Consider the following 24,621-nt stretch of genomic DNA (forward strand, 5'->3'; position numbering starts at 1 on the left):
AATAAAGCTGTAATGTATTTAAAGTGTGCAGTGTAATTATTTAATATATGTATACATTGTGAAAGGAGTGTGGAAGTGTTAGTTGCTCTTCATATCTGACTCTTTGCCACCCCATGGACTGTTGCCCACCAGCCTCCTCTCTTCTTGGAATTCTCCAGGCAAGAATGGAGTGGGTAGCCATTCCCTTCTCCAGGGAATCTTTCCAACCCAGGGATTAAACCTGGGTCTCCTGCGTTGCAGGCAGATTCTTTACCATCTGAACCACCAGAGAAAGAAGAGGCCACCCTTTTTCTACCAAGACATTCCACTCCTCCTAATTATCATCTGGCTCACTCCAATAAGCTATGCCAGTTAGCATGCTTTCACTTGCTTACCTTCTGTGCAGCATCCCACCAGATGTTTTTATTCCTCAGTATTTTCACCTCAGTCTCATCTTACCACCATCCATAATTTCTAGGTTTTGCTGAGGTAGTTAAACACTTGTAAATTCACTAGACTTTCATTTTAAGAATTCTTGTTTAGAACTTTTACAACTCATTCCTGGACAGTCGACCATTATCTGTTTAGATTTAAATACGTATTTAGGTTGTGTCTGTGTGCTATACTAAAGTGCTCTTCCATTTTTGTTGTTGTTGTTCAGCTTGTCATAAATCTCCCAAGCAGCTCTATTTCACTGGGTATCTATATTCTTTGATATTTCTCTTTCAGGTTGTTGTTGTAACGGGTTTTATTTTTATTGGTGTGGAGCTGGGTACTGATCTTGGAGTGTCAGGGGTTTCATTAGCTATAAGCAAGGTATCCTGTGTCTAAACCACTGGAGAATTGTACAGCAGGTAGACAGCCAGACTCTATGTAGACAACAGAGACAATCTTTCTACTCACTCTTTCCTACCCTCAGAAATAGGGGAATTTTAGCCTACTCCTTAGATTTCATGGGCATCAGTCAGACTGAGAAACATGAGAGACTAGGTCAGCCATAGATGCTGGGGGGTGTACAGAACTCTGAAGTTTTTCCCAGCATTCACCAAGTATGAACTTCATCTTGAGGGCCTCTGAGTTTAGTTTTCAGGCTTATGCTTGTCCCATGTTAGAAAGGATCCCATATTATTTCCTCTGCCAAGACCTTTTCAGAACTCAGTATCTTACTTATACTCAATGGCTCACCATCACCAGCTGCTGCTTGGCTTAACACAGGCAAATGGAGTCAAAGTAGAAGTGAATAGAAAGTAAGACATTCCAGTTTGATCACTGTTTTCCCAGATCCTCTCAAAACAGAATTCTAGTTTTTAAAAAGTCATTTAATTAATTTTATAAATCATTAGAATGTCTTTAAAATTGAGAAGTAAGCAGAAATGAAAAAGAGCACGGTTTGGTCGTGGTTAATGTATAAATTGTGCTGGGAGTTATTTTTATTGACAGTCCAAAATTCTTCTAGTAACTACTGCCCTGCCCCTGACTCAGCTCATGTAATTTGAGCCTTGATAAGTTGCACTATTAGGAATATTTGTTTTGCAAGTAACAGAAAAATCTAATATGACATACAAAACATGGAATTTATTTCCTATTATAATGATCCTGAACGAAGCAGATTTGGCGGGAGGATAAGTAGAGGTATATCAAAATTCAGATAACTGGTAATTCAGTTATGTCGTTAGTGAACTAGTTTTCTACCTAACTTCTATTCCTCTGTGGCAAAAATATTTCTTCTCAAGATTGTAAGATGCTTGCCAACAATTCCCAGTGATCCTCATTTTCTTGGTAACATCCAGTGGCAGAACATGCATCTTTCCTTTAGCTCTCTGAGAAGAGCATGTAAATGTCTCTTCCAGAAGCCCCCAGCAAACATCAGACACAGTTCATTGTCCCTATTTGAACCATATTCTACAATGAGAAAAAATCTGTACTAGTCAGTGGCTTGCACATAGGTGACCAAGGCCATGCACTTGTTAACACGGGAGGTAAAGGTCCACTAACACTCTCCTGTCAAGGTCACTAAAGATTTCCACTTTGCTAAATCCAGTGATCAATTCTCTGTTAGCATTTATTTGACTTAGTATCATTTGACTCAACTGATCATCCACTCCCTCTTGAAACACTTTCTGCCCTTTGGGTCCATGGACTCTACTGTCCAAGTTTTCCTCCTACGTCAGTGACTCTTCCAATTTCGTCTCCTTTGCTGTGTCTTCCTTAAGATCCTAATATCTTATAACCCTGAAACAGTCTTTATACCTATTCTCTTTTCTGTCAACCCTCATTGCCTTCACAGTCTTATCCAGGTTCACAGCTTTAAATAAGATTTTGCAAACTATGTATAATCAGCATCATAACCATCTAGGAAAATATACCAGATCAACATCATCATTCTTACCATTTAATACCAGAGAAATTTTATATCATTTACTCCTGCAGAACTTAATTATAATATGTAGATTACATTATTACCTCCATTTTACAGGTGAGAAAACTGAGACTGAAGACAACATAATTAACTTGGACAGTGTCCCAGAGAGAGAAAGTAGAACCAGGCCTTGAACCTGGACAGATGGATTTCAGCGCTGTTCTTAACCACCACGTTACCTCCGTGGTGTCAACAGCTTCTTGATTTGCAGCACATCTGAAGGTATTTATTTGCTATTCATTCTAGCATGTGACTCAACTGAAGCGACTTAGCATGCACACACACTCCAATAAGTGAAGTTATTAGGGTGCCTTGCTCACAAATGCCTGTTTCTCTGCTGCAAAGAATTTCCTAAAATTTTAAAGTTTCTATTTCAAAACATTTAAAAATTTTCAGCAATGATTGTCCTGTTAGGAGGAGAATTGTAAAGGTCAACCTGCCAGTGATTCTATTTTCTTAAAAAAGGACTGACCTGACATTGAACACATTAAAAAGAAGCCTAAAACACTTCTTGAAACTGTTCTTTCCATGGTTAGTGCCTCTTTTATTTCTGTCCTTCTTTACCATCTGACTGGAATAATACCTTTATAAAATAAAGAGTAAAATTTGATCTGGAAGATGATAATAAACTACCTTTGTTTCTTTTTTTTTTTTTTTAGTTTTATTTTTTTTTAATTTTATTTTTTTTTAATTTTATTTTATTTTTAAACTTTACATAATTGTATTAGTTTTGCCAAATATCAAAATGAATCCGCCACAGGTATACCTTTGTTTCTTTGCCCTTAATTTACCATCTGAATTCCTACTTCCCTTATTCTGCTGAATTTACCACTGTATTACTTTTCACCTCATTATTGTCAAGTCCAGTGAGCATTTTTCGGTCTCTGGTTTATGCTGTTTTCCTCTGGCATCGAACAGTGTTGATTATTTCCTCTTTGAAAGTATTTCCTCCCATGAGATGATGATGTCGTCCTCCTGTGATGTCATGCTTTTCTGGATTTCCTACTGTTTCTGTGACATTTTCTTTAGAGCCACACTTACTTGAAGTGTGATTAGGTTTGGTTTACTCTTTAGTCCTCTTCTCATTATTGTCTCTCCCTGGATAATGTTGTCTATCTCTGTATTCAGTTATTACTTAAAAGTGAATAACTCTAAACATGAATCTTCAGCCAGAGGTCTAATAATTTCCTTCAGTCAACATACCCAGAATTGAGCAGTGTGTCCACCTTGAAACTGTTGCGCTTTTCTGTTCTCTGTCTACACTAGTGATATGTCACCACCACTATCTAAAGTATAAATTATCTAATTTACACTTTATTTATTTAAATTATTTGGTGCTTCCTCTGTTCTCTTACTTTTAGTACCTGAGTGGTCACACATACTGTATCTCAAGTCTCCCTTCTCTAGTGTGTCTCCAGTGGTATTATGTTAGTTCATCTCTAGTCATCTCCAGCAGGTTGTTGTTTGTAACAAATAACAACCTATAACAGTAGGGTGTTATTTGATCCTCCTGATTTCAGACTTGCCCCTGCAGTTGTTTTTCCATATTGCTATCAGAGTGACTCTTCCACATTTCAGTCTGACCATGTCGTTCCCCAGATGAGGTCCTTTAGTAACCCCCTGATGCTTAGAAGAGGTAGTTCAAGCTCAGCAAAGCCCTTCCTAAATTAGTTCCAATCTATTTCTCCAGCCTCATTTTCTGTCAATTCTCTATTAACTTCTTGCATATCCTGCTTATCTTTTTTCTTCCATCCTCCATCTCCTCCCCTTCTTTTTCCTTCTTTTCTTCCCACACTCTTATTTTCTTTTTCTTCCTTCAGTATTAGATTGGCTGTTGGTCTCAGATGATGGTGAAGTTGTTTTATATTCCTAGACCATCTGAAACATTTTATCCCCACCTTGTTCATCCTTTGGACTCCTGTTCATTCTACTAAGGCCAGTTCATGTACCATTCAGTCCAGTTTCTCCACAATGAGCCCATTACTGCCTTGTTTGTACTAATTTTGTAATATATGCATACTTTATTATACATAAAAGCTATCTAGTTACAGCTTGTTCAGATTCTGTGGGTCTCAGAATATTGTCAGTTTCTTAAAGTTACTCATCTGTTTTTATTACCATTTTGTCCCCTGTTACAGTGTTGACCATATAATCTGTTGTTCACTTGGTCAGTAGTGTCCCGCTCTGTGTGATCCTATGGAGTGCAGCATGCCAGGCTTCCCTGTTCTTCCCTGTCCTTCCCTGTCCTGTGGAGTTTCCTCACATTCCTGTCCATTGAGTAGGTGATGCTATCTAACCATCTCATCCTCTGCCACCCTCTTCTCTTTTTGCCTTCAGTCTTTCCCAGCATCAGGGTCTCTTCCAGTGAATCAGTTCTTCACATCAGGTGGCCAAAGTATTGGAGCTTCAGCTTCAGCATCAATCCTTCCAATGACTATTCAGGGTTGATTGCCTTTAATATTGACTGGTTTGATTTCGTTGCTGTCTAAGGGGCTCTGAATAGTTTTCTCCAACACAACAGTTTGAAAGCATCAGTTCTTTGGTGCTCAGCCTTGTTTATGGTCCAACTCTCACATCCGTATGTGACTATTGGAAAAACCATAGATTGGACTATATGGACTTTGTTGGCAAAGTGATACCTCTATTTTTTAATACACTGTTTAGGTTTGTCATGGCTTTTCTTCCAAGGAGCAAGTGTCTTTAAATTTCATGGCTCCAGTCACCATCTGCAGTGATTTTGGAGCCCAAGAAAATGAAATCGGTCACTGTTTCCATTTTTCCACCTTCTATTTGCCATGAAATGATGAGACTGGATACCATGATCTTAGTTTTTTGAATGTTGAGTTTTAAGCCAGCTTTTTCACTCTTCTCTTTCATGCTCATCAAGAGACTTTTTAGTTCCTCTTCATTTTTTGCCATTAGAGCAGTATCATCTGCATATCTGAGGTTGTTGCTATTTCTCCCAGCAATCTTGATTTCAGCCTGTGATTCATCCAGCCTGACATTTCTTATGATGCACTCTGCATAGAAATTAAATAAGCAGAGTGACAATACAGCTTTGTTATACTCCTTTCCCAGTTTTGAGCCAGTCTGTTGTTCCATGTCCAGTTCTAATTATTGCTTCTTGACCTGCATGCGCATTTCTCAGGAGACAGATAAGATAGTCTGGTGTTCCCGTCTCTTTAAGAATTTTCCAATTTTTTGTGATCTACACAGTCAAAGGTTTTAGCATGAAGCAGAAGTAGATGTTTTTTTTTCTGGAATTCCCTTGCTTTCTCTATGATCCAAAGAATGTTGGCCATTTGTTTTCTGGTTCCCTGCCTTTTCTAAACCCAGCTTGTACATCTGGAAGTTCTAGGTTCACATACTGCTGAAGCCTAGCTTGAAGTATTTTGAGAATAACCTTACCAGAATGTGAAGTGAGCACAATTATCCAGTAGTTTGAACATTCTCCAGGATTGTCCTCCTTTGGGATTGGAATGAAAAGTGATCTTTTTGAGTCCTGTGGCCACTGCTAAGTTTTCCAAATTTGCTGACATACTGAGTGCAGCACTTCAACAGCAGCGTCTTTTAGATTTGAAATAGCTCAATTGGAATTCCGTCACCTTCACTAGCTTGTTCATAGCAATTTGACTTTTGTTGTTAAGAGTTTTCTTGTATAGTTCTTCTGTGTATTCTTGTGACCTCTTCTTAATCTCTTCTGCTTTTGTTAGGTCATTACCATTTCTGTCTTTTATCATGCCCATCCTTGCATCAAATGTTCCCTTGATATATCCAATTTTCTTGAAGAGATTTCTAGTCTTTTCCTTTCCTTTTTCCCCTCTATTTCTTTGCATTGTTCAGTTAAGAAGGCCTTCTTATTTCTCCTTGCTGTTCTCTGGATCTCTATATTCAGTAGGGTATATCTTTCCCTTTCTCCCTTTGCCTTTACCTTCTCTTCTTTCCCTAGCTGTTTGTAAAACCTCCTCAGGCAACCACTTTGTCTTTTTGCATTTCTTTTCCTTTGAGATGGTTTTAGTTACCATCCCCCTGTACAATGGTATGAAACTCCATCCACAGTTCTTCAGGCACTCTGTCTACCATATCTAATCCCTTGAATCGATTCATCACTTCCACTGTATAATCATAAAGAATTTGATTTGGGTCATATGTGAATGGCCTAATGGTTTCCCCTACTTCCTTCAATTTTCCTGAATTTTGCAATATGGCGCTGATGATCTAAGCCACAATCAGCTCCAGGTCTTTTCTTTGCTGACTATATAGAGTTTCTCCATCTTCAGCTGCAAAGAATATATCAGTCTGATTTCAATATTGACAATTTGGTGATTTCCATATATAGAGTTGTCTCTTGTGTCATTAGGAGAAAGTTTGCTATGACCAGGGTGTTCTCTTGACAAATTTCTGTTAGTCTTTGCCATGCTTCATTTTGTACTCCAAGGCCAAACTTGCCTGTTATTCCAGATATCTTTCGACTTCCTACTTTTTCATTCCAGTCTCCTATGATGAAAATGACATGTTTTTTTGGTGTTAGTTCCAAAGGGTATTGTAGGTCTTCATGTGACATATGTGTGTTAGTCCCTCGGTCCTGTCTGACAGAACTGGTCAACTTCAGCATCTTCGGCATCAGTGGTTAAGGCATAGACTTGGATTACTGTGATGTTGAATGATTTGCCTTGGAAACAAACCAAGGTCATTCTGTAGTTTTTGAGGCTGCACCAAGTACTACATTTCAGACATGTTTTTCTGACTGTGAGGACTACTCCATTTCTTCTAAGGGATTCTTGCCTACAGTAGTAGATGTAATGGTGATCTGAATTAAATTTGTCCATTTTAGTTCACTGATTCCTGAGATGTCGATGTTCACTCTGGCCATCTCCTGCATGACCTGCTTGACCATGTCCAGTTTACCTTGATTCATGGCTCTTACATTTCAGGTTCCTATACAATATTATTCTTACAGCATCAGAGTTTACTTTGACCACCAGACACATCCGTTACTGAGCCATTCTGGCCCAGCCATTTCTTTCTTTCTGGAGCTATTAGTAATTGCCTCTGCTCTTCCTCAGTAGCTTACTGGGCACATTCTGATGTGGGGGGCTTATCTCTGGTGTCATATCTTTTTGCCTTTTCATACTGTTCATGGTGTTCTTGTGGCAAGAATACTGGAATGGATTGCCATTTCGTCCTCTACTGCACATGTTTTGTCAGAACTCTTCACTAAGACCTCTTCATCTTGGGTGGCCCTGCATGACATGGCTCATAGCTTCATTGAGTTACTCAAGCCCCTTCACCCTGACAAGGCTGTGATCCATGAAGGGGCACCATGTACTAGAGGGTCAGTAATTGTTGAGCTCGTCTAGTTCGGTAATTTCCCATGAAATATTAATAGTATTTCTAGAAATGATATCACACACTTTGATACCATATTACTGTGCACTGTGCATCCCTTTATTAAGCCTAAGTGGTTTGCACCATAAGTTAAATATGTAAGGAATTGCATTTACTAGTCCATGTCATTAGATACCATTTAGTATTAATAACCAAGTATGTGTGTTATTTTGTGCTAAAAATCCTTAACATTTTCCATATGGAAAAGTCATTTCTCTTTTCTCATGGAAATGACAGTACAGGCAGTGCCATATGGGATAACATTAATAGCTGAATCCAAATAAATGTGATTACATCATTCTCAAGGAATTCAAGTTTCATATTCTTGAGTCATCTATTTCTACAGTTTGAAGTTTATAGCACATATAGAAGTAGATTATTTAATAATGACAAAAGAATTAATTCTGATTGTTTGCAGAAAGAGCTCAGCTAAATTTAGCTTTTAAAAACAAATAAGAGCTGCGGAAAAATGAACCTTGCAAATTTGTCTAATCTGTCTTTACAGTTGGGAGATACAAAATATTAATTGCTTTTTGATCTTCTCTTCCAGTAATTCGTTTTTTTTTTTTTATCATCCCCGTGAAACCTTTAAAACTTGAAAGAAATAAGTAGCTATTCTACTAATGAATAAGACATAGCACATGTTAAGTTCCCTCCCTTTAAATATTTGGTTTATGATGGGAAAGACTTATCAAATTAACCCTTCTATAACTACTTCTTTCTAAGTGATAAGCAGTTGGCATGTGTTTTTCATTGAGGTGAAATTCATGTAACATAAAATTGACCTTGTTTAAATGTGACATTTAGTACATTCACAATATTGTGCAACTGTGACTTCTGTCTGGTTCGAAAATGTTTTTTCATGCCAAAAGAAGACTGTCTATACTCTGCATTTACCCCACCCTGCCCCGTATTCTGGTGACTGCCAGTCTGCTTTCTGTTTCTGTGTATTTATCTATTTTAGACATTCCATTTAAATTTTATTTATTTGTTTTTATGGCTCCACTGGGTCTTTGTTGTTGCACGCACGCTTTCTCTAGTTGCGGCGAGTGGGGCTGCTCTTCATTGCCGTGCACAGGCTTCTCACTGAGGTGGCCTCTCCTGTTGTGGCTGCAGGCTCTCGGCCATGCAGGCTCAGTAGCTGCAGGCTTAGTTTCTCTGTGGAAGATGGGATCTTCTCAGGCCAGGGATCAAATGCATGTCCCTTCCATTGGCAGGTGAACTCTAATCCACTATAGCACCAAGGAAGTCCCTACATACTTTATTTAAATGGAGTCATACAAGATATGATATTCTGTGTCTGGTTTCTTCCACTTAGAATAATGTTGATGGGGTCCATCTGTGTTGCAGCATGTGTCAATACTTCATGCGTTTTTAAGGCTGAATAATATTCCACTGTATGGATACACTGCTAAGTCGCTTCAGTCGTGTCCGACTCTGTGCGACCCCGTAGACAGCAGCCCACCAGGCTCCCCCGTCCCTGGGATTCCCCAGGCAAGAACACTGGAGTGGGTTGTCATTTCCTTCTCCAATGCATGAAAGTGAAGAGTGAAAGTGAAGTTGCTCAGTCGTGTCCGACTCTTAGCGACCCCATGGACTGCAGCCTACCAGGCTCCTCCGTCCATGGGATTTTCCAGGCAAGAGTACTGGAGTGGGGTGCCATTGCCTTACTACAATTTGTTTATCCATAAATACACATTTGGGTTGTATTCACCTTTTAGCTATTGTGAATAGTGCTTCTGTGAACATTCATGTACAAGTATTTGTCTGATTACCTATTTTCAGTGGGTTTGGTATATTTTTGACAAGGATCTAACAGCAAGTCTCCTGAATTTTGGAAAGCTATTAGCAAATTTGACTGAGTATAGACAGTTTTCTTATCTTGGAATGTATCTAAAAACACTGAATTTCAGGGCATTGAGCACTTTTTTTCATGAAACTGCCACTTCTGTTCCTGGAAAAAAGCACATAGTCATGGAGAATTCAGCTGTTCATATTTATTGAAATTTGTTGAATTTCTAGAATATAAGATTAATTTCTATTATATGTCAGGTACTGTATTCACCTGGGAGTACAGAAATAAGTTTAGCTTTCAAGAAGCTTATAGATTGTGGAACAGATACTCAAATAGCATACTATAAGAACTTATGGGGATGCTGCTATGCTCCAGAATTTGTCTGGGATGCTGTGGGCCGAAAGGAGTAGCACCTAACCCAGTCTGGAAAGGTCCGGTCAGACCTCCTAGAAGTGAACTCTGAACTCCTCCCAAGTATCACGAAGGTGAAAATAGCAGTCTCTGAGCCAGTCCTGCTTCCGTCCCACTCCCTGGGGGTAGGTAAGGTGTCCTTCTGAACACTTGTGTAATGAAAGTATGCATTTGGATTGGATGCACCCAGAGATAAATATATATTGAGACAGAATCAAAGTGTGCATGCTGTTTTGAGAAATGCTTTTTGCATATAACTGTTGTGGTATCTCTCCTTAGACTCACAGATGAGCTTAGACTGAAGATGTATAGGTTAGCCTGGTGAATAAAAGTGTGAGTTAGAGCAGCATGGGTAAAGGCATAAAGATGGGAGAGGGCATGGCATATTTTAAACCTCTGTTTAATTCAGGTTTTCTGTGTAGGGAGCCTGAAACTAGAATTTAAACCTTATAATGTTGGAATAGAGAGAACTGACATATCTAAACAATCTGTAACTAGATTTGAATTATGTTAGGATCCTTTGTAAGTCTTTGCATTTTCATTTTTATGTTTTCCTTTTATGTTCTTAGCAAAGCCTTATTTAAAAGATTTTATTAGGCTGGTGCAAAAGTAATTGCATTTTTTCACTGTTTAACTTTTCCACTTGATATTGGAATACATTCTCAAGTGTATTGTGCTATGTTATACATCTTTTTTTTCTTAATTTTTCTTATTTTTTTAACTTATTTTAATTGGAGGCTAATTACTTTACAATATTGTAGTGGTTTTGCCATACATTGGCATGAATCAGCCATGGGTTTACATGTGTTCCCCATCCTGAACCCCCCTCCCACCTCCCTCCTCATCCCATCCCTCTGGGTCATCCCAGTGCACTAGCCCTGAGTACCTGTCTCATGCATCGAACCTGGATTGGTGATTTGTTTCACATATGATAATATACATGTTTGAATGCTATTCTCTCAGATCATCCCACCCTTGTCTTCTCCCACAGAGTCCAAAAGACTGTTCTATGCATCTGTGTCTCTTTTGCTGTCTCACAAATAGGGTTATTGCTACCATCTTTCTAAATTCCATATATATATATGTGTGTCAGTATACTGTATTGGTGTTTTTCTTTCTGGCTTACTTCACTCTGTATAATAGGCCTCAGTTTCATCCACCTCATTAGAACTGATTCAAATGTATTCTTTTTAATGGCTGAGTAATACTCCATTGTGTATTATATGTACCATACCTTTCTTATCCATTCATCTGCTGATGGACATCTAGGTTGCTTCCATGTCCTGGCTATTATAAACAGTGCTGCAATGAGCACTGGGGTACATGTATCTCTTTCAGTTCTGGTTTCCTCAGTGTGTATGCCCAGCAGTGGGATTGCTGGGTCATATGACAGTTCTATTTCCAGTTTTTTAAGGAATCTCCACACTCTTCTCCATAGTGGCTATACTAGTTTGCATTCCCACCAACAGTGTAAGAGGGTTCCCTTTTCTCCACACCAGCATTTATTGTGTGTAGACTTTTTGCTAGCAGCCATTCTGACTGGCGTGAGATGGTACCTCATTGTGGTTTTGATTTGCATTTCTCTGATGCGTGATGTTGAGCATCTTTTCATGTGTTTGTTAGCCATCTGTATGTCTTTTTTGGGGAAATGTCGATTTCATTCTTTGGCCCATTTTTTGATTGGGTCATTTACTTTTCTGGAATTGAGCTGCAGGAGTTGCTTGTATATTTTTGAGATTAATTCTTTGTCAGTTGTTTCATTTGCTACTGTTTTCTCCCATTCCGTAGGCTGTCTTTTCACTTTGCTTATAGTTTCCTTCATTGTGCAAAAGCTTTTAAGTTTAATTAGTTTCCATTTGTTTATTTTTGCTTTTATTTCCATTACTCTGGGAGGTGGGTCATAGAGGATCCTGCTGTGATGTATGTCGGAGAGTGTTATGCCTATGTTTTCCTCTAGGAGTTTTATAGTTTCTGATCTTACATTTAGATCTTTAATCCAGTTTGACTTGATTTTTGTGTATGGCATTAGAAAGTGTTCTAGTTTCATTCTTTTACAAGTGGTTGACCAGATTTCCCAGCACCACTTGTTAAAGAAATTGTCTTTTCTCCATTGTATATTCTTGCCTCCTTTGTCAAAGATAAGGTGTCCATAGGTGCATGGATTTATCTCTGGGCTTTCTATTTTTTTCCATTGATCTATATTTCTGTCTTTGTGCCAGTATCGTACTGTCTTGGTGACTGTAGCTTTGTAGTAGAAACTGATGTCAGGCAGGTTGATTCCTCCAGTTCCATTCTTCTTTCTCAAGATTGCTTTGGCTATTCAAGGTTTTTTGTATTTCCATACAAATTGTGAAATCATTTGTTCTAGTTCTGTGAAAAATACCGTTGGTAGCTTGATAGGGATTGCATTGAATCTATAGATTGCTTTGGGTAGTATACTCATTTTCACTATATTGATTCTTCCGATCCATGAACATGGTATATTTCTCCATGTATTCGTGTCCTCTTTGATTTCTTTCACCAGTGTTTTATAGTTTTCTATATATAGGTCTTTAGTTTCTTTAGGTAGATATATTCCTAAGTATTTTATTCTTTTCATTGCAATGGTGCATGGAATCGTTTCCTTAATTTCTCTTTCTTTTTTCTCATTGTTAGTGTATAGGAATGCAAGGGATTTGTGCGTGTTAATTTTATATCCTGCAACTTTACTATATTCATTGATTAGCTCTAGTAATTTTCTGGTAGAGTCTTTAGGGTTTTCAATGTAGAGGATCATGTCATCTGCAAACAGTGAGAGTTTTACTTCTTCTTTTCCAATTTGGATTCCTTTTATTTCTTTTTCTGCTCTGATTGCTGTGGCCAAAACTTCCAAAACTATGTTGAGTAGTAGTGGTGAGAGTGGGCACACTTGCCTTGTTCCTGACTTTAGGGGAAAGACTTTCAATTTTTCACCATTGAGGATAATGTTTGCTGTGGGTTTGTCATATATAGCTTTTATTATGTTGAGGTATGTTCCTTCTATTCCTGCTTTCTGCAGAGTTTTGATCATAAATGGATGTTGAATTTTGTCAAAGGCTTTCTCTGCATCTATTGAGATAATCATATGGTTTTTATTTTTCAATTTGTTAATGTGGTGTATTACATTGATTGATTTGCGGATATTGAAGAATCCTTGCATCCCTGGGATAAAGCCCACTTGGTCATGATGTATGATCTTTTTAATGTGTGGTTGGATTCTGTTTGCTAGCATTTTGTTAAGGATTTTTGCATCTATGTTAATCAGTGATATTAGCCTGTAGTTTTCTTTTTTTTTTTGTGGCATCTTTGTCTGGTTTTGGTATTAGGGTGATGGTGGCCTCATAGAATGAGTTTGGAAGTTTACCCTCTTCTGCAATTTTCTGGAAGAGTTTGCCTAGGATAGGTGTTAGCTCTTCTCTAAATTTTTGGTAGAATTCAGCTGTGAAGCCATCTAGTCCAGGCTTTTGTTTGCTGGAAGATTTCTGATTACAGTTTCGATTTCTGTGCTTGTGATGGGTCAGTTAAGATCTTCTATTTCTTCCTGTTTCAGTTTTGGCAAGTTATACTTTTCTAAGAATTTGTCCGTTTCTTCCAAGTTGTCCGTTTTATTGGCATATAGTTGCTGATAGTAGTCTCTTATGATCCTTTGTATTTCTATGTTGTCTGTTGTGATTTCTCCATTTTCATTTCTAATTTTGTTGATTTGATTCTTCTCCCTTTGTTTCTTGATGAGTCTGGCTAATGGTTTGTCAATTTTATTTATCTTCTCAAAGAACCAGCTTTTGGCTTTGTTGAGTTTTGCTATGGTCTCTTTTGTTTCTTTTGCATTTATTTCTGCCCTAATTTTTAAGATTTCTTTCCTTTTCCTAACCCTGGGGTTCTTCATTTCTTCCTTTTCTAGTTGCTTTAGGTGTAGAGTTAGGTTATTTATTTGACTCTTTTGTTGTTTTTTGAGGTAAGCTGTACTGCTATGAACCTTCCCCTTAGCACTGCTTTTACAGTATCCCATAGGTTTTGGGTTGTGTTTTCATTTTCATTCCTTTCTATGCATATTTTGATTTCTTTTTTGATTTCTTCTATGATTTGTTGGTTATTCAGAAGCATGTTGTTTAGCCTCCATATGTTGAAATTTTTAATAGTTTTTCTCCTGTAATTGAGATCTAATCTTACTGTATTGTGGTCAGAAAAGATGATTGGAATGATTTCAATTTTGAATTTTGAATTTACCAAGGTTAGATTCATGGCTCAGGACATGATCTATGCTGGAGAAGGTTCCGTGTGCACTTGAGAAAAAGGTGAAATTGATTGTTTTTGGGTGAAATGTCCTATAGATATCAATTAGGTATAGCTGGTCCATTGTGTCATTTAAAGTTTGTGTTTCCTTGTTCATTTTCTGTTTAGTTGATCTATCCATATGTGTAAGTGGGGTATTAAAGTCTCCCACTATTATTGTTATTGTTAATTTCCCCTTTCATACTTGTTAGCATTTGCCTTATGTATTGCGGTGCTCCTATGTTGGGTGTATATAGATTTATAATTGTTATATCTTCTTCTTGGATTGATCCTTTGATCATTATGTAGTGTCCTTTTGTCTCTTTTTACAGCCTTTATTTTAAAGTCTATTTTACCTGATATGAGTATTGCTACTCCTCCTGCTTTCTTTTGGTCTTTATTTGCATGGAATATCTTTTTCCAGCCCTTCACTTTTAGCCCATATGTGTCCCCTGTTTTGAGGTGGGTCTCTTGTAGACAGCATATATAGAGGTCTTGTTTTTGTATTCATTCAGTCAGTCTTTGTCTTTTGGTTGGGGCATTCAACCCATTTACATTTAAGGTAATTATTGATAAGTATTGCCCCGTTGCCATTTACTTTGTTGTTTTGGGTTCAAGTTTATATACCCTTTCTGTGTTTGCTGTCTAGAGAAGATCCTTTAGCATTTGTTGAAGAGCTGGTTTGGTGGTGCTGAATTCATTCAGCTTTTGCTCGTCTGTAAAGCTTTTGAATTCTCCTTCATATTTGAGTGAGATCCTTACTGGGTACAGTAATGTGGGTTGTAGGTTTTATTCTTTCATCACTTTAAGTATGTCCTGCCATTCCCTCCTGGCCTGAAGAGTTTCTATTGAAAGATCAGCTGTTATCCTTATGGGAATGCCCTTGTGTGTTATTTATTGTTTTTCCCTTGCTGCTTTTAATATTTGTTCTTTGTGTTTGATCTTTGTTAATTTGATTAATATATGTCTAGGGGTGTTTTGCCTTGGGTTTATCCTGTTTGGGACTCTCTGGGTTTCTTGGACTTGTGTGACTACTTTCTTCCCCATTTTAGGGAAGTTTTCTACTATTATCTCCTTGAGTATTTTCTCATGGCCTGTCTTCTTCTTCTGGGACTCCTATGATTCTAATGTTGGGGCTTTTCACATTGTCCCAGAGGTCCCTGAGGTTGTCCTCATTTCTTTTAATTCTTTTTTCTTTTTTCCTCTCTGGTTCTTTTATTTCTACCATTTTATCTTCTACCTCACTTATCCTATCTTCTGCCTCCGTTATTCTACTGTTGGTTCCCTCCAGAGTGTTTTTGATCTCATTTATTACATTATTATTAATTGACTCTTTTTTATTTCTTCTAGGTCCTTGTTAAAAATTTCTTGCATCTTCTTGATCCTTATCTCCAGGCTCTTTATCTGTAACTCCATTTTGATTTCAAGATTTTGGATCATTTTTATTATCATTATTCTAAATTCTTTTTCAGGTAGACTCCCTACCTCCTTCTCTTTTGTTTGGTTTGGTGGGCCTTTATTCTCTTCCTTTACCTGCTGATTATTTCTCTGCCTTTTCATCTTGTTTAGATTGCTATGTTTGGGGTGGCCTTTCTGTATTCTGGCATTTTGTGGTTCCTCTTTATTGTGGAGGTTTCTCCCTGTGGGTGGGGTTGGATGAGTGGCTTGTCAAGGTTTCCTGGTTAGGGAAGCTTGTGTCGGTGTTCTGGTGGGTAGCTGGATTTCTTCTCTCTGGAGTGCAGTGAAATGTCCAGTAGTGAGTTTTGAGATGTCTGTGGGTTTGGAGTGACTTTGGGCAGCCTGTATATTGAAGCTCAGGGCTATGTTCCTGCATTCTGGAGAATTTTCATGGTATGTCTTGCTCTGGAACTTATTGGTTCTTGGGTGGTGCTTGGTTTCAGTGTAGGTATGGTGGCTTTTGGATGATCTCTTATCCATTAATGTTCCTTGGAGTGAGGAGTTCTCTGGTGTTCTCAGGTTTTGAGTTTAAGCCTCCTGTCTCTGGTTTTCAGTCTTATTCTTACAGTAGCCTCAAGAGTTCTCCATCCATACAGCACTGATAATAAAACTTCTAGGTTAAGAGTGCAAAGATTCTCCACAGTGAGAGACACCCAGAGAGGTTCACAGAGTTACATGGAGAAGAGAAGAGGGAGGAGGGAGATAGAAGTGACCAGGAGGAGAAGAGGGGGAATCAAAAGGGGAGAGAACAAGCTAGCCAGTAAACAATTCCCTATGTTCTCTCCACAGTCTGGACCCCTCAGAGAGGTTCATGGGGTTATACAGAGAAGACGAGGGAGATAGAGGTGAGCAGGAGGAGAAAAGGGGGAATCAAAAGGAGAGAGACTGATCCAGCCAGTGCTCTGTTCCCTAAGTGTTCTCTGCAGCCTGGAACAGCTACAGGGATTCACAGAGTTGGGTAGGGAAGAGAAGGGGGAGGGAGGAGATAGAGATGACCTGTTGGAGAAAAAGGAGAGTCAAAATGGGGAGAGAGCAACCAAGCCAGTAATCACAGTCTTAAGTAAAAATGGGTACTGAAGACTGGATTCTTAAATGTACAAAATTGGTAACAAATAACTATAAAGCAAAGATTAAAAATCTAGAGTAGAGGTTAGACTCAAAAATACAATATTAAAGAAAAAAAATCACAAAATGTATAAGAAATTTATATAAAGTTTGCTTTAAAAATAGGGTCTTTTTTTGCAAGGTGATAAAAGGTTATAAAAATGAAAATTAAAAGAGTAATAGCAGACTTAAAAAAAAGAAAAATTAAAAAAAATGGTAACAGCAAAAATATATCTAGGAATTTCTCTGGAGCTGTTGCGGGCAGTGTGGGGTCAGTTCTGTTTCACATGGTTCCTTGTTCCAGCTTATACTTCTCAAGATCTGTAGGACTCTTCCAATGTAGTCAGTGTTAACTACAGGGATTTTAATCTGTTGTACCTGTCACTTCCAAAGCAGTTCCCTCTGTTTATTTGGCTTCTTCTGTTTGCCGGTCTCTTCAGTGTCTAATTTCCACCCTGACACAAGGGGGCGAAGGTGATCTCTTGTTTAGGCTCACTCGTTCAGTCGTGGTATGGGGAGTGAGGAACACTGCAAACAAATACCACTGGCGTGTGTGGGGAGTGCTTTCAGTGTCTCGGCCACACTGGGTTTGCCCCCGCTCACGGCGTGTGTGTTTTCCCAGTCTACAATGCTCAGGCTTCAGGTTGCTCAGTGGGGAGCAGACCCTGGGTTGCGTGCACTTCCCAGGTCTAAGCTGCTTAGGTTCAGGTTCTCGGGCACTCCCCAAAGGCACAGACTTGGTTGGGCCTGTGTTTTGTGCCGTTCTGGTTTGAGCAGTTCAGGCGACCAGGTGCGTGGTGAGCACACTCTCCTCAGGTGCTGTGCGTCTTATCACCTCCTGGGTCCCAGCAGCTGGGTTTCCGGGCACGCCCATCTCTGGTGTGCTATGTGTCTCTTCCAGGGAGCTGATCTCTGGCTGCAACCCTCCCGGCGGATGTCAGCCATCCAGAATCTCAGAAAGTCTTTGGTTAGAAACTGGAAGCCTGTTCGCAGTTTGGTAGGGGATACCCTCTCTGGGGCCGAGATTGCCCCTTTCTGGCTCTGGCTGGCGCCTGCCTGGCCCCTGCCTCCGGTGGGGGATGGACCGGTCCACAGCCTGCTAGCTTTCCTCTGGTATTGGCTCCGTGCTTTGTTCTGTGAGCTGGCCGGCAGTGCCTTAGGTTAGAGCTTTTCATGGGATAGTTCTCTCTCTCTGTTTTTTTCTCTGTCTCTGGCTGTCCCACAGTCTGGGTTGCTATCTCACATTAGCTCCCTCAGATTGCCCTCAGGGCATTCAGGCCCGGTCCTTACCCTAAGCAATGCTGCAGCTCCTCTCCATTCAGCCCCTGCTTGCTGGTGGTGGATGCGAGCGTCTGGGATACTTCTCTGCTGGGAGTTGCTCTTAGGCGCGTTATCGGTGGGTTTTATTTTTTTTTCCTCCCGGTTATGTTGCCCTCCAAGATTTGAAAACTTCCCCTAGACTCGCCGGTGAGAGGGTTTCCTGGTATTTGGAAACTTCTCTATTAAGATTCCCTTCCCAGGACCGATCTCTGTCCCTAATTCTTTTGTCTCTCTTTTTATCTTTTATATTTTGTCCTACCTCCTTTTGAAGATAATGGGCTGCTTTTCTGGGCGCCTAATGTCTTCTGCCAGCGTTCAGAAGTTGTTTTGTGGAGTTTGCTCAGCGTTCAAATGTTCTTTCCATGAATTTGTAGGGGAGAAAGTGGTCTCCCTGTCCTATTCCTCTGCCATCTTAGGATCACCCCCCGTTATACATCATTTTGATGTGCATTTTTCACTTTATATTTTGTTGCTAATGACTTGTTACTTACTGTTTATTTTAGACTAAGGAAATTATGTTAGAGAAAATGCAAATTCAAGCAATTTTTTATTCGAGTTAAAAATGGGGTGTAAAGCAGCAGTGATAACTCACAACATCAACAATGCGTTTGGCCCAGGAACTGCTAAGGAACATACAGTGCGGTGGTGGTTCAAGAAGTTTTGCAAAGGAGACGAGACCTTGAAGATGAAGAGCATAGTGGTTGGCCATTGGAAGTTGACAGTTGATCATTGAAGCTGATCCTTTTAAAACTACATGAAAAGTTGCTAAAGAACTCAGTGTTGACCATTCTACCATCATTCTGCATTTGAAGCAAATTGGAAAGGTGAAAGAACTTGATAAATGGGGGCCTCATACTGCTGCTGCTGCTAAATTGCTTCAGTCATGTCCGACTCTGTGCGACCCCATAGACGGCAGCCCACCAGGCTCCCCATGAGTTGACTGTAAATCAAAAAATTGTCATTTTGAAGTGTCATCATCTTTTGTTCTGTGTGATGACAGTGAACCATTTTTCAGTTGGATTGTGATGTGTGATGAAAAGTGGATTTTGTATGACAACCAGAGATGACCAGGTCAGTGATTGGACCAAGAAGAAGCTCCAAAGCACTGCTGCTGCTAAGTCGCTTCAGTCGTGTCCAACTCTGTGAGACCCCATAGATGGCAGCCCACCAGGCTCCACCATCCCTGGGATTCTCCAGGCAAGAATACTGGAGTGGGTTGCCATTTCCTTCTCCAATGCATGACAGTGAAAAGTGAAAGTGAAGTCGCTCAGTCATGTCTGACTCTTCACGACCCCATGGACTGCAGCCTACCAGGCTCCTCCGTCCATGGGATTTTCCAGGCACTACCCAAAGCCAAACTTGCACCAAAAAGGATCATGGTCACTGTTTGGTGATCTGCTGCCCTTCTGATCCACTACATCTTTCTGAATCCAGGCAAAACCATTACATCTGAGAAGTAATACTCAGAAAATTGATGAGATGCACTGAAAACTGCAGTGCCTGTAGCCAATGTTGGTCAAGAGAAATGGCCAAATTCTTCTTCAAGACAGTGCTTGGCTGTTTGTTGTACAACCAAAGCTTCAAAAGTTGAATGAGTTGGGCTATGAAATTTTGCCTCATTTGCTATAGTCATATGACCTCTCGCCAACTGACTAACCACTTCTTCAAGCATCTCAACAAATTTTGTAGGGAAAATGCTTCCATAAGCAGCAGGAGACAGAACATGCTTTCCAAGAGTTCATTGAATCCCAGAGCATGGATTTTTATACTACAGGAATAAACAAACTTATTTCTTGATGGCAAAAATATGTTGATTTTAATGGTTCCTATAGTGATTAATGTCAGGATCCCTGGTGGCTCAGGCGGTGTAAAGCGTCTGCCTGCAATGCGGGAGACCTGGGTTCGATTCCTGAGTTGGGAAGATCACCTGGAGAAGGAAATGGCAATCCACTGCAGCACTTTTGCCTGGAAAATCCCATGGACAGAGGAGCCTGATAGGCTACAGTCCATGGGGTCGCAAAGAGTCCGACACGACTGAGCGACTTCACGAGCAAGCAATAGTGATTAATAAAGATGTGTTTGAGCCTAGTTATAATGATTTAAAATTCACAGTTCAAATTTGCAATTACATTTGCACCAACCAAGTTCCACCAGGAAGCAACTATTTCATCTTGTTGATGAAGTATAGCATTGAATTGTGTGCTGTTACTCAAAACTTTAGTCTTGTTCCGCATTCATTGTGCTGTGACTATAGTGGAAGCACCGTGGTAAGATGCAGGGGATAAACAGACAGGATTTTCTTTTTATAAGACAAAATCCATGTCCTGCTGGCAATCCACAGTCTAATGGAAGACCTAAAGATATGGATATATAGATATAGATACTGTACAGGTAAGTAAGAAATATAGGCTTCCCTGGTGGCTCAGTGGTAAAAAATCGGCATGCCAACTCAGGAGAGGTAGATTCAATCCCTGAGTGGGAAAGATCCCCTGGAGAAGGAAATGGCAACCCACTCCAGTATTCTTGCCTGGGAAATCTCACGGACAAAGGAGCCTGGCAGGCTACAGTCCATGTGGTCGCAAAAGAGTTGAACACAAATTAGTGACTAAACAACAATAACATTTAAGAATTATAGATCAAGACCCTTAGCCCTCAGACTGATGAGGTCAGGGAAGGCTTCTTGACATTAATGAATATGAATTATCTAAGATAAGAAGTGTGAGCCAAATATTTCAGGCAAAGGATGAAGCAAAATAAAAATTGCTTGCAGTTTCATCATTTTGGAGCCTGATAGGAAGAGTCTTAGAGATAATCTTCCCAACCTAGGGACTGAACCCAGGTCTCCCACATTTCAGGTGGATTCTTTACCAGCTGAGCCACCAGGGGAGCCCTTGGAAGAGACAGAGGTGAGGAAATGGGAGTCCTCACATGTGGTGTTAGAGGGCTTATACTTGATGAGATGCTGGACAAGATGCCACTGAATAATATTTAAAGCAGACAGATATGGTCAGGAAGTGTGGATTTGAGGGCAGGTTTACAGTTGGGGAGACCAATTAACAAGTCATTACGATAGTCCAGTTGAGAGATTGTGAAGCCTGAACAAGAGTGGAGGAGGAAGAGACTAGGGAACAAGGGAGGAGGAAGGGACTGAGTTAACAGATTTCTAGCAATAAGATGAGAAGGATTTAATGATAAGAGGAAATAGTGCTGAAAGAAGAAGGAAAACAATGGATGTATGCTAGATCTTTTTCTTTTGGTAAAGGGGGAAATGCCTGTGCCACCAGCTTACAGAGCCAAGAAAAGGTAAGCAAATTTGGAAGGACAAAATGGTGAATGCATTTTTCCCACTAGGAGCATCCAGATCTGCTCCTAATGGACTTATGGTTCAGAGATTTGAGGAAAAGTTAAAGTTGGATAAACAGACTGAGAAATGATCCAAAGGGGCTGATGAAACCATCACTCAGAGAAACTATGTAGGCTAACAAAGAGTGATGAGCTGAGAATGGACATATAGGGCAGTAGTTAGCTTATGAAAAAGAAAATATAACTATATAGGAATTGTATAGTAGCTATATAGTAACTAGAATTTTCAAAATAGAAACAGGTGTGAGTGTCATGAGGGTCAAGAAGGAGTGTCATGGGAGTTAAGAAGAAGGGCAGTCAAGGGGTGCAAGGACGTCCACTTGAAGACTGAAGACGGAAAATGTCCTTTGGAAATTCCTCAGTTGCTGAGGATGCTTAGGTGCTAACCAGGTAGGCTGAGGCCACTGATAATGATATGATAAAATAATAAATAAGGATGGTGAATATTTATGAGGATTTGCCATACGCCAGGTATAGTTCTATTTTTTGAGATTTATCTCCAAGACTCTTCATTTCGACTTTAGTTGATTTTAGACCTAGTTCTCCAATCTTTTTATGGTCCAAAGTTCCCTATGGTTCAAAGTTAAATTCTCACAGTGTTCTTCTGCTTCTTACACTATTTTATTTCTCTTTTAGAGTTCAGGTTTGGAGGATATCTCTGGTTCATTGAATAATAAACACACATTGGTTTAGGTTCAAGAAATACAATGATGTACTGCAATTATCTTCAAACTTGACAAGTTCTCCTTTAACTGTCAGAATATTTACATTCTTTTCTCTGAAAACTTAAAAGTTTTATTCCATTTATCCCACATCATGTCATTCTAATGTAGTAGATGCTTTTGCTTGAAAATCTTTTACTGATGAGCCCATTTATTTAAAAATTTTTAAATTGAAGAATAGTTGATTTACAATGTTGTAATTGTGCCAGCATCTGCTGTATGCAAAGCGACTCAGTTATACACATATATGAATTCTTTTTTAATATTCTTTTCTGTTATGGCTTACCACAGGATATTCAGTATAATTCCCTGTGCTATGCATTAGGATCTTGTTGTTTATCCATTCCAAATATAATAGTTTGAATTTACCAGCCTCAAACTCCCAGCCCGTCTGTCTTGCTTGCCACCACCCTGCCCACCCTTGGCAATGGCACGTGTGTTCTTTATGTCTATGAACTGTTTCTGTTTTGTAGGTAGGTTCATTTGTGCCATATTTTAGATTCCACATAAAAGTGATATCATATAATATTTTTGTCTTTCTCTTTCTGATTTACTTCACTTACTATGATAATCTGTAGTTGCATCCCTTTGCTGCAAATGGCATTATTTCTCTCTTTTTTTTATCATTCAGTAATATTCTGTTGTATATATGTATTGCATCTTCTTTGTCCATTCATCTGTCAATGGACATTTAGATTATTTCCACATTCTGGCTATTGTCAGCAGTGCTGCTATTACATAGGGGTGCATGTATGTTTTTGAATTATAATTTAGTCTGGATATATTCCCAGGAACGAGATTACTGGATCATACAGTGATTCTGTTTTTAGTTTTCTGTTGTTGCTCACCTGCTAAGTCATCTCTGACTCTTTGCAACCCCATGAACTGCAGCATGCCAGGCTTCCCTGGCCTTCACTATCTCCTGGAGTTTGCTCAGATTCATGTCCATTGAGTCAGTGATGCCATCCAACCATCTCATCCTCTACTGCCCTCTTCTCCTTTTGCCTTCAGTCTTTTCCAGCATCAGGGTCTTTTCCAATGAGTCGGCTCTTTGCATCAGGCGGCCAAAGTATTGGAGCTTCAGCTTCAGCATCACTCTTTCCAATGAATATTCAGGGTTGATTTCCTTTAGGATTGACTGATTTGATCTCCTTGTAGTCCACAGGACTTTCAAGAGTCTTCTCTAGCACCACAATTGGAAAGTATAAATTCTTTGGTGCTCAGCTTTCTTTATGGTCCAATTCTCACATCAGTACAGGACTACTGGAAAAACCATAGTTTTGACTACATGGACCTTTGTCGGCAAAGTGGTATCTCTGCATTTGGATACGCTATCTAAGTATGTCATAGCTTTCCTTCCAGGGAGCAAGCATCTTTTAATTTTGTGGCTGCAGTCACTGACCACAGTGACTTTGAAGCCCAAGAAATAAAATCTGCCATTGTTTCCATTTTTCCCTCATCTATTTGCCATGAAGTGATGGGGTTGGATACCATGATCTTATCTGAATGGTGAGTTTTCTGAGGAACCACTGTACTGTTTTCCATTGTGGCTGTACCAACTTATATTATCACCAACAGTGTAGGAGGGTTCCTTTTTCTCCACATCCTCTACAACATTGTTATTTGTAGACTTTTTAATGATGGCCATTCTTATCAGTCAGTAAAGAATCTGCCTGCAGTGCAGGAGACCCAGGTTCAATTCCTGGGTTGAGAAGATCCCCTGGAGAAGGAAATGGCAACCCACTCCAGTATTCTTGCATGGAGAATCCCATGGGCAGAGGAGCCTGGTTGGCTACAGTCCATGGGATCACAAGAGTCAGACACGACTTAGCCATTAAAAAAGAGAAAGACTCTGACCGGTGTGAGGTGAAACCTTATTATAGTTTTGATTTGCATTTCCCTGATAATTGGTTATGTGGAGCATCTTTTCATGTGCCTACTGGCCATCTGTGTGTCTTCTTTGAAGAAATGTCTGTTAAGGTCTTCTGCCCATTTTTCTATAGGTTTATTTGTTTTGTTATTGAGTTGTATGGGTTACTTTTATATTTTGGAGGTTAAGCCCTTGTCTGTTGCATCATTTGCAAATATTCTCTCCCATTCTGTGGATTGTCTTTTCATTTTGTTTATGGTTTCCTTTACGCTAGCCAAGTAATACTCAAAATTCCCCAACAGTATGTGAACCAAGAACTTCTAGATGCTCAAGCTAGATTTAGAAAAGGCAGAGGAACCAGAGATCAAATTGCCAAATCCACTGGATCATCGAAAAAGCAAGAGAGTTCCAGAAAAACATCTACTTCTGCTTTATTGACTACACCAAAGCCTTGGACTGTGTGGATCATGAAAAACTGTGGAAAATTCTTAAAGAGATGGGA

At 39.5% G+C, this 24,621-nt stretch overlaps 1 long non-coding RNA gene across 5 annotated transcripts in view; it reads left to right on the forward strand.

Annotated features, from left to right (window-relative positions):
• Window positions 1-24,621, forward strand: part of LOC129640864 (uncharacterized) — a 118,047-nt gene that overhangs the window by 43,211 nt on the left and 50,215 nt on the right. For 4 of the 5 annotated variants that reach the window (XR_008709000.1, XR_008709002.1, XR_008708999.1 and 1 more), the window contains exon 2: window positions 2,456-2,620. This is a non-coding gene — a long non-coding RNA (uncharacterized LOC129640864). Of the gene's footprint in view, window positions 1-2,455; window positions 2,621-18,781; window positions 18,805-24,621 lie in introns of those variants that run through there. The other variant, XR_008709001.1, reaches the window with a different exon arrangement.

This window comes from Bubalus kerabau, unplaced genomic scaffold (assembly GCF_029407905.1).
Source record: "Bubalus kerabau isolate K-KA32 ecotype Philippines breed swamp buffalo unplaced genomic scaffold, PCC_UOA_SB_1v2 scaffold_50, whole genome shotgun sequence".
In the NCBI taxonomy this organism is placed as follows: Eukaryota; Metazoa; Chordata; class Mammalia; order Artiodactyla; family Bovidae; genus Bubalus; species Bubalus kerabau.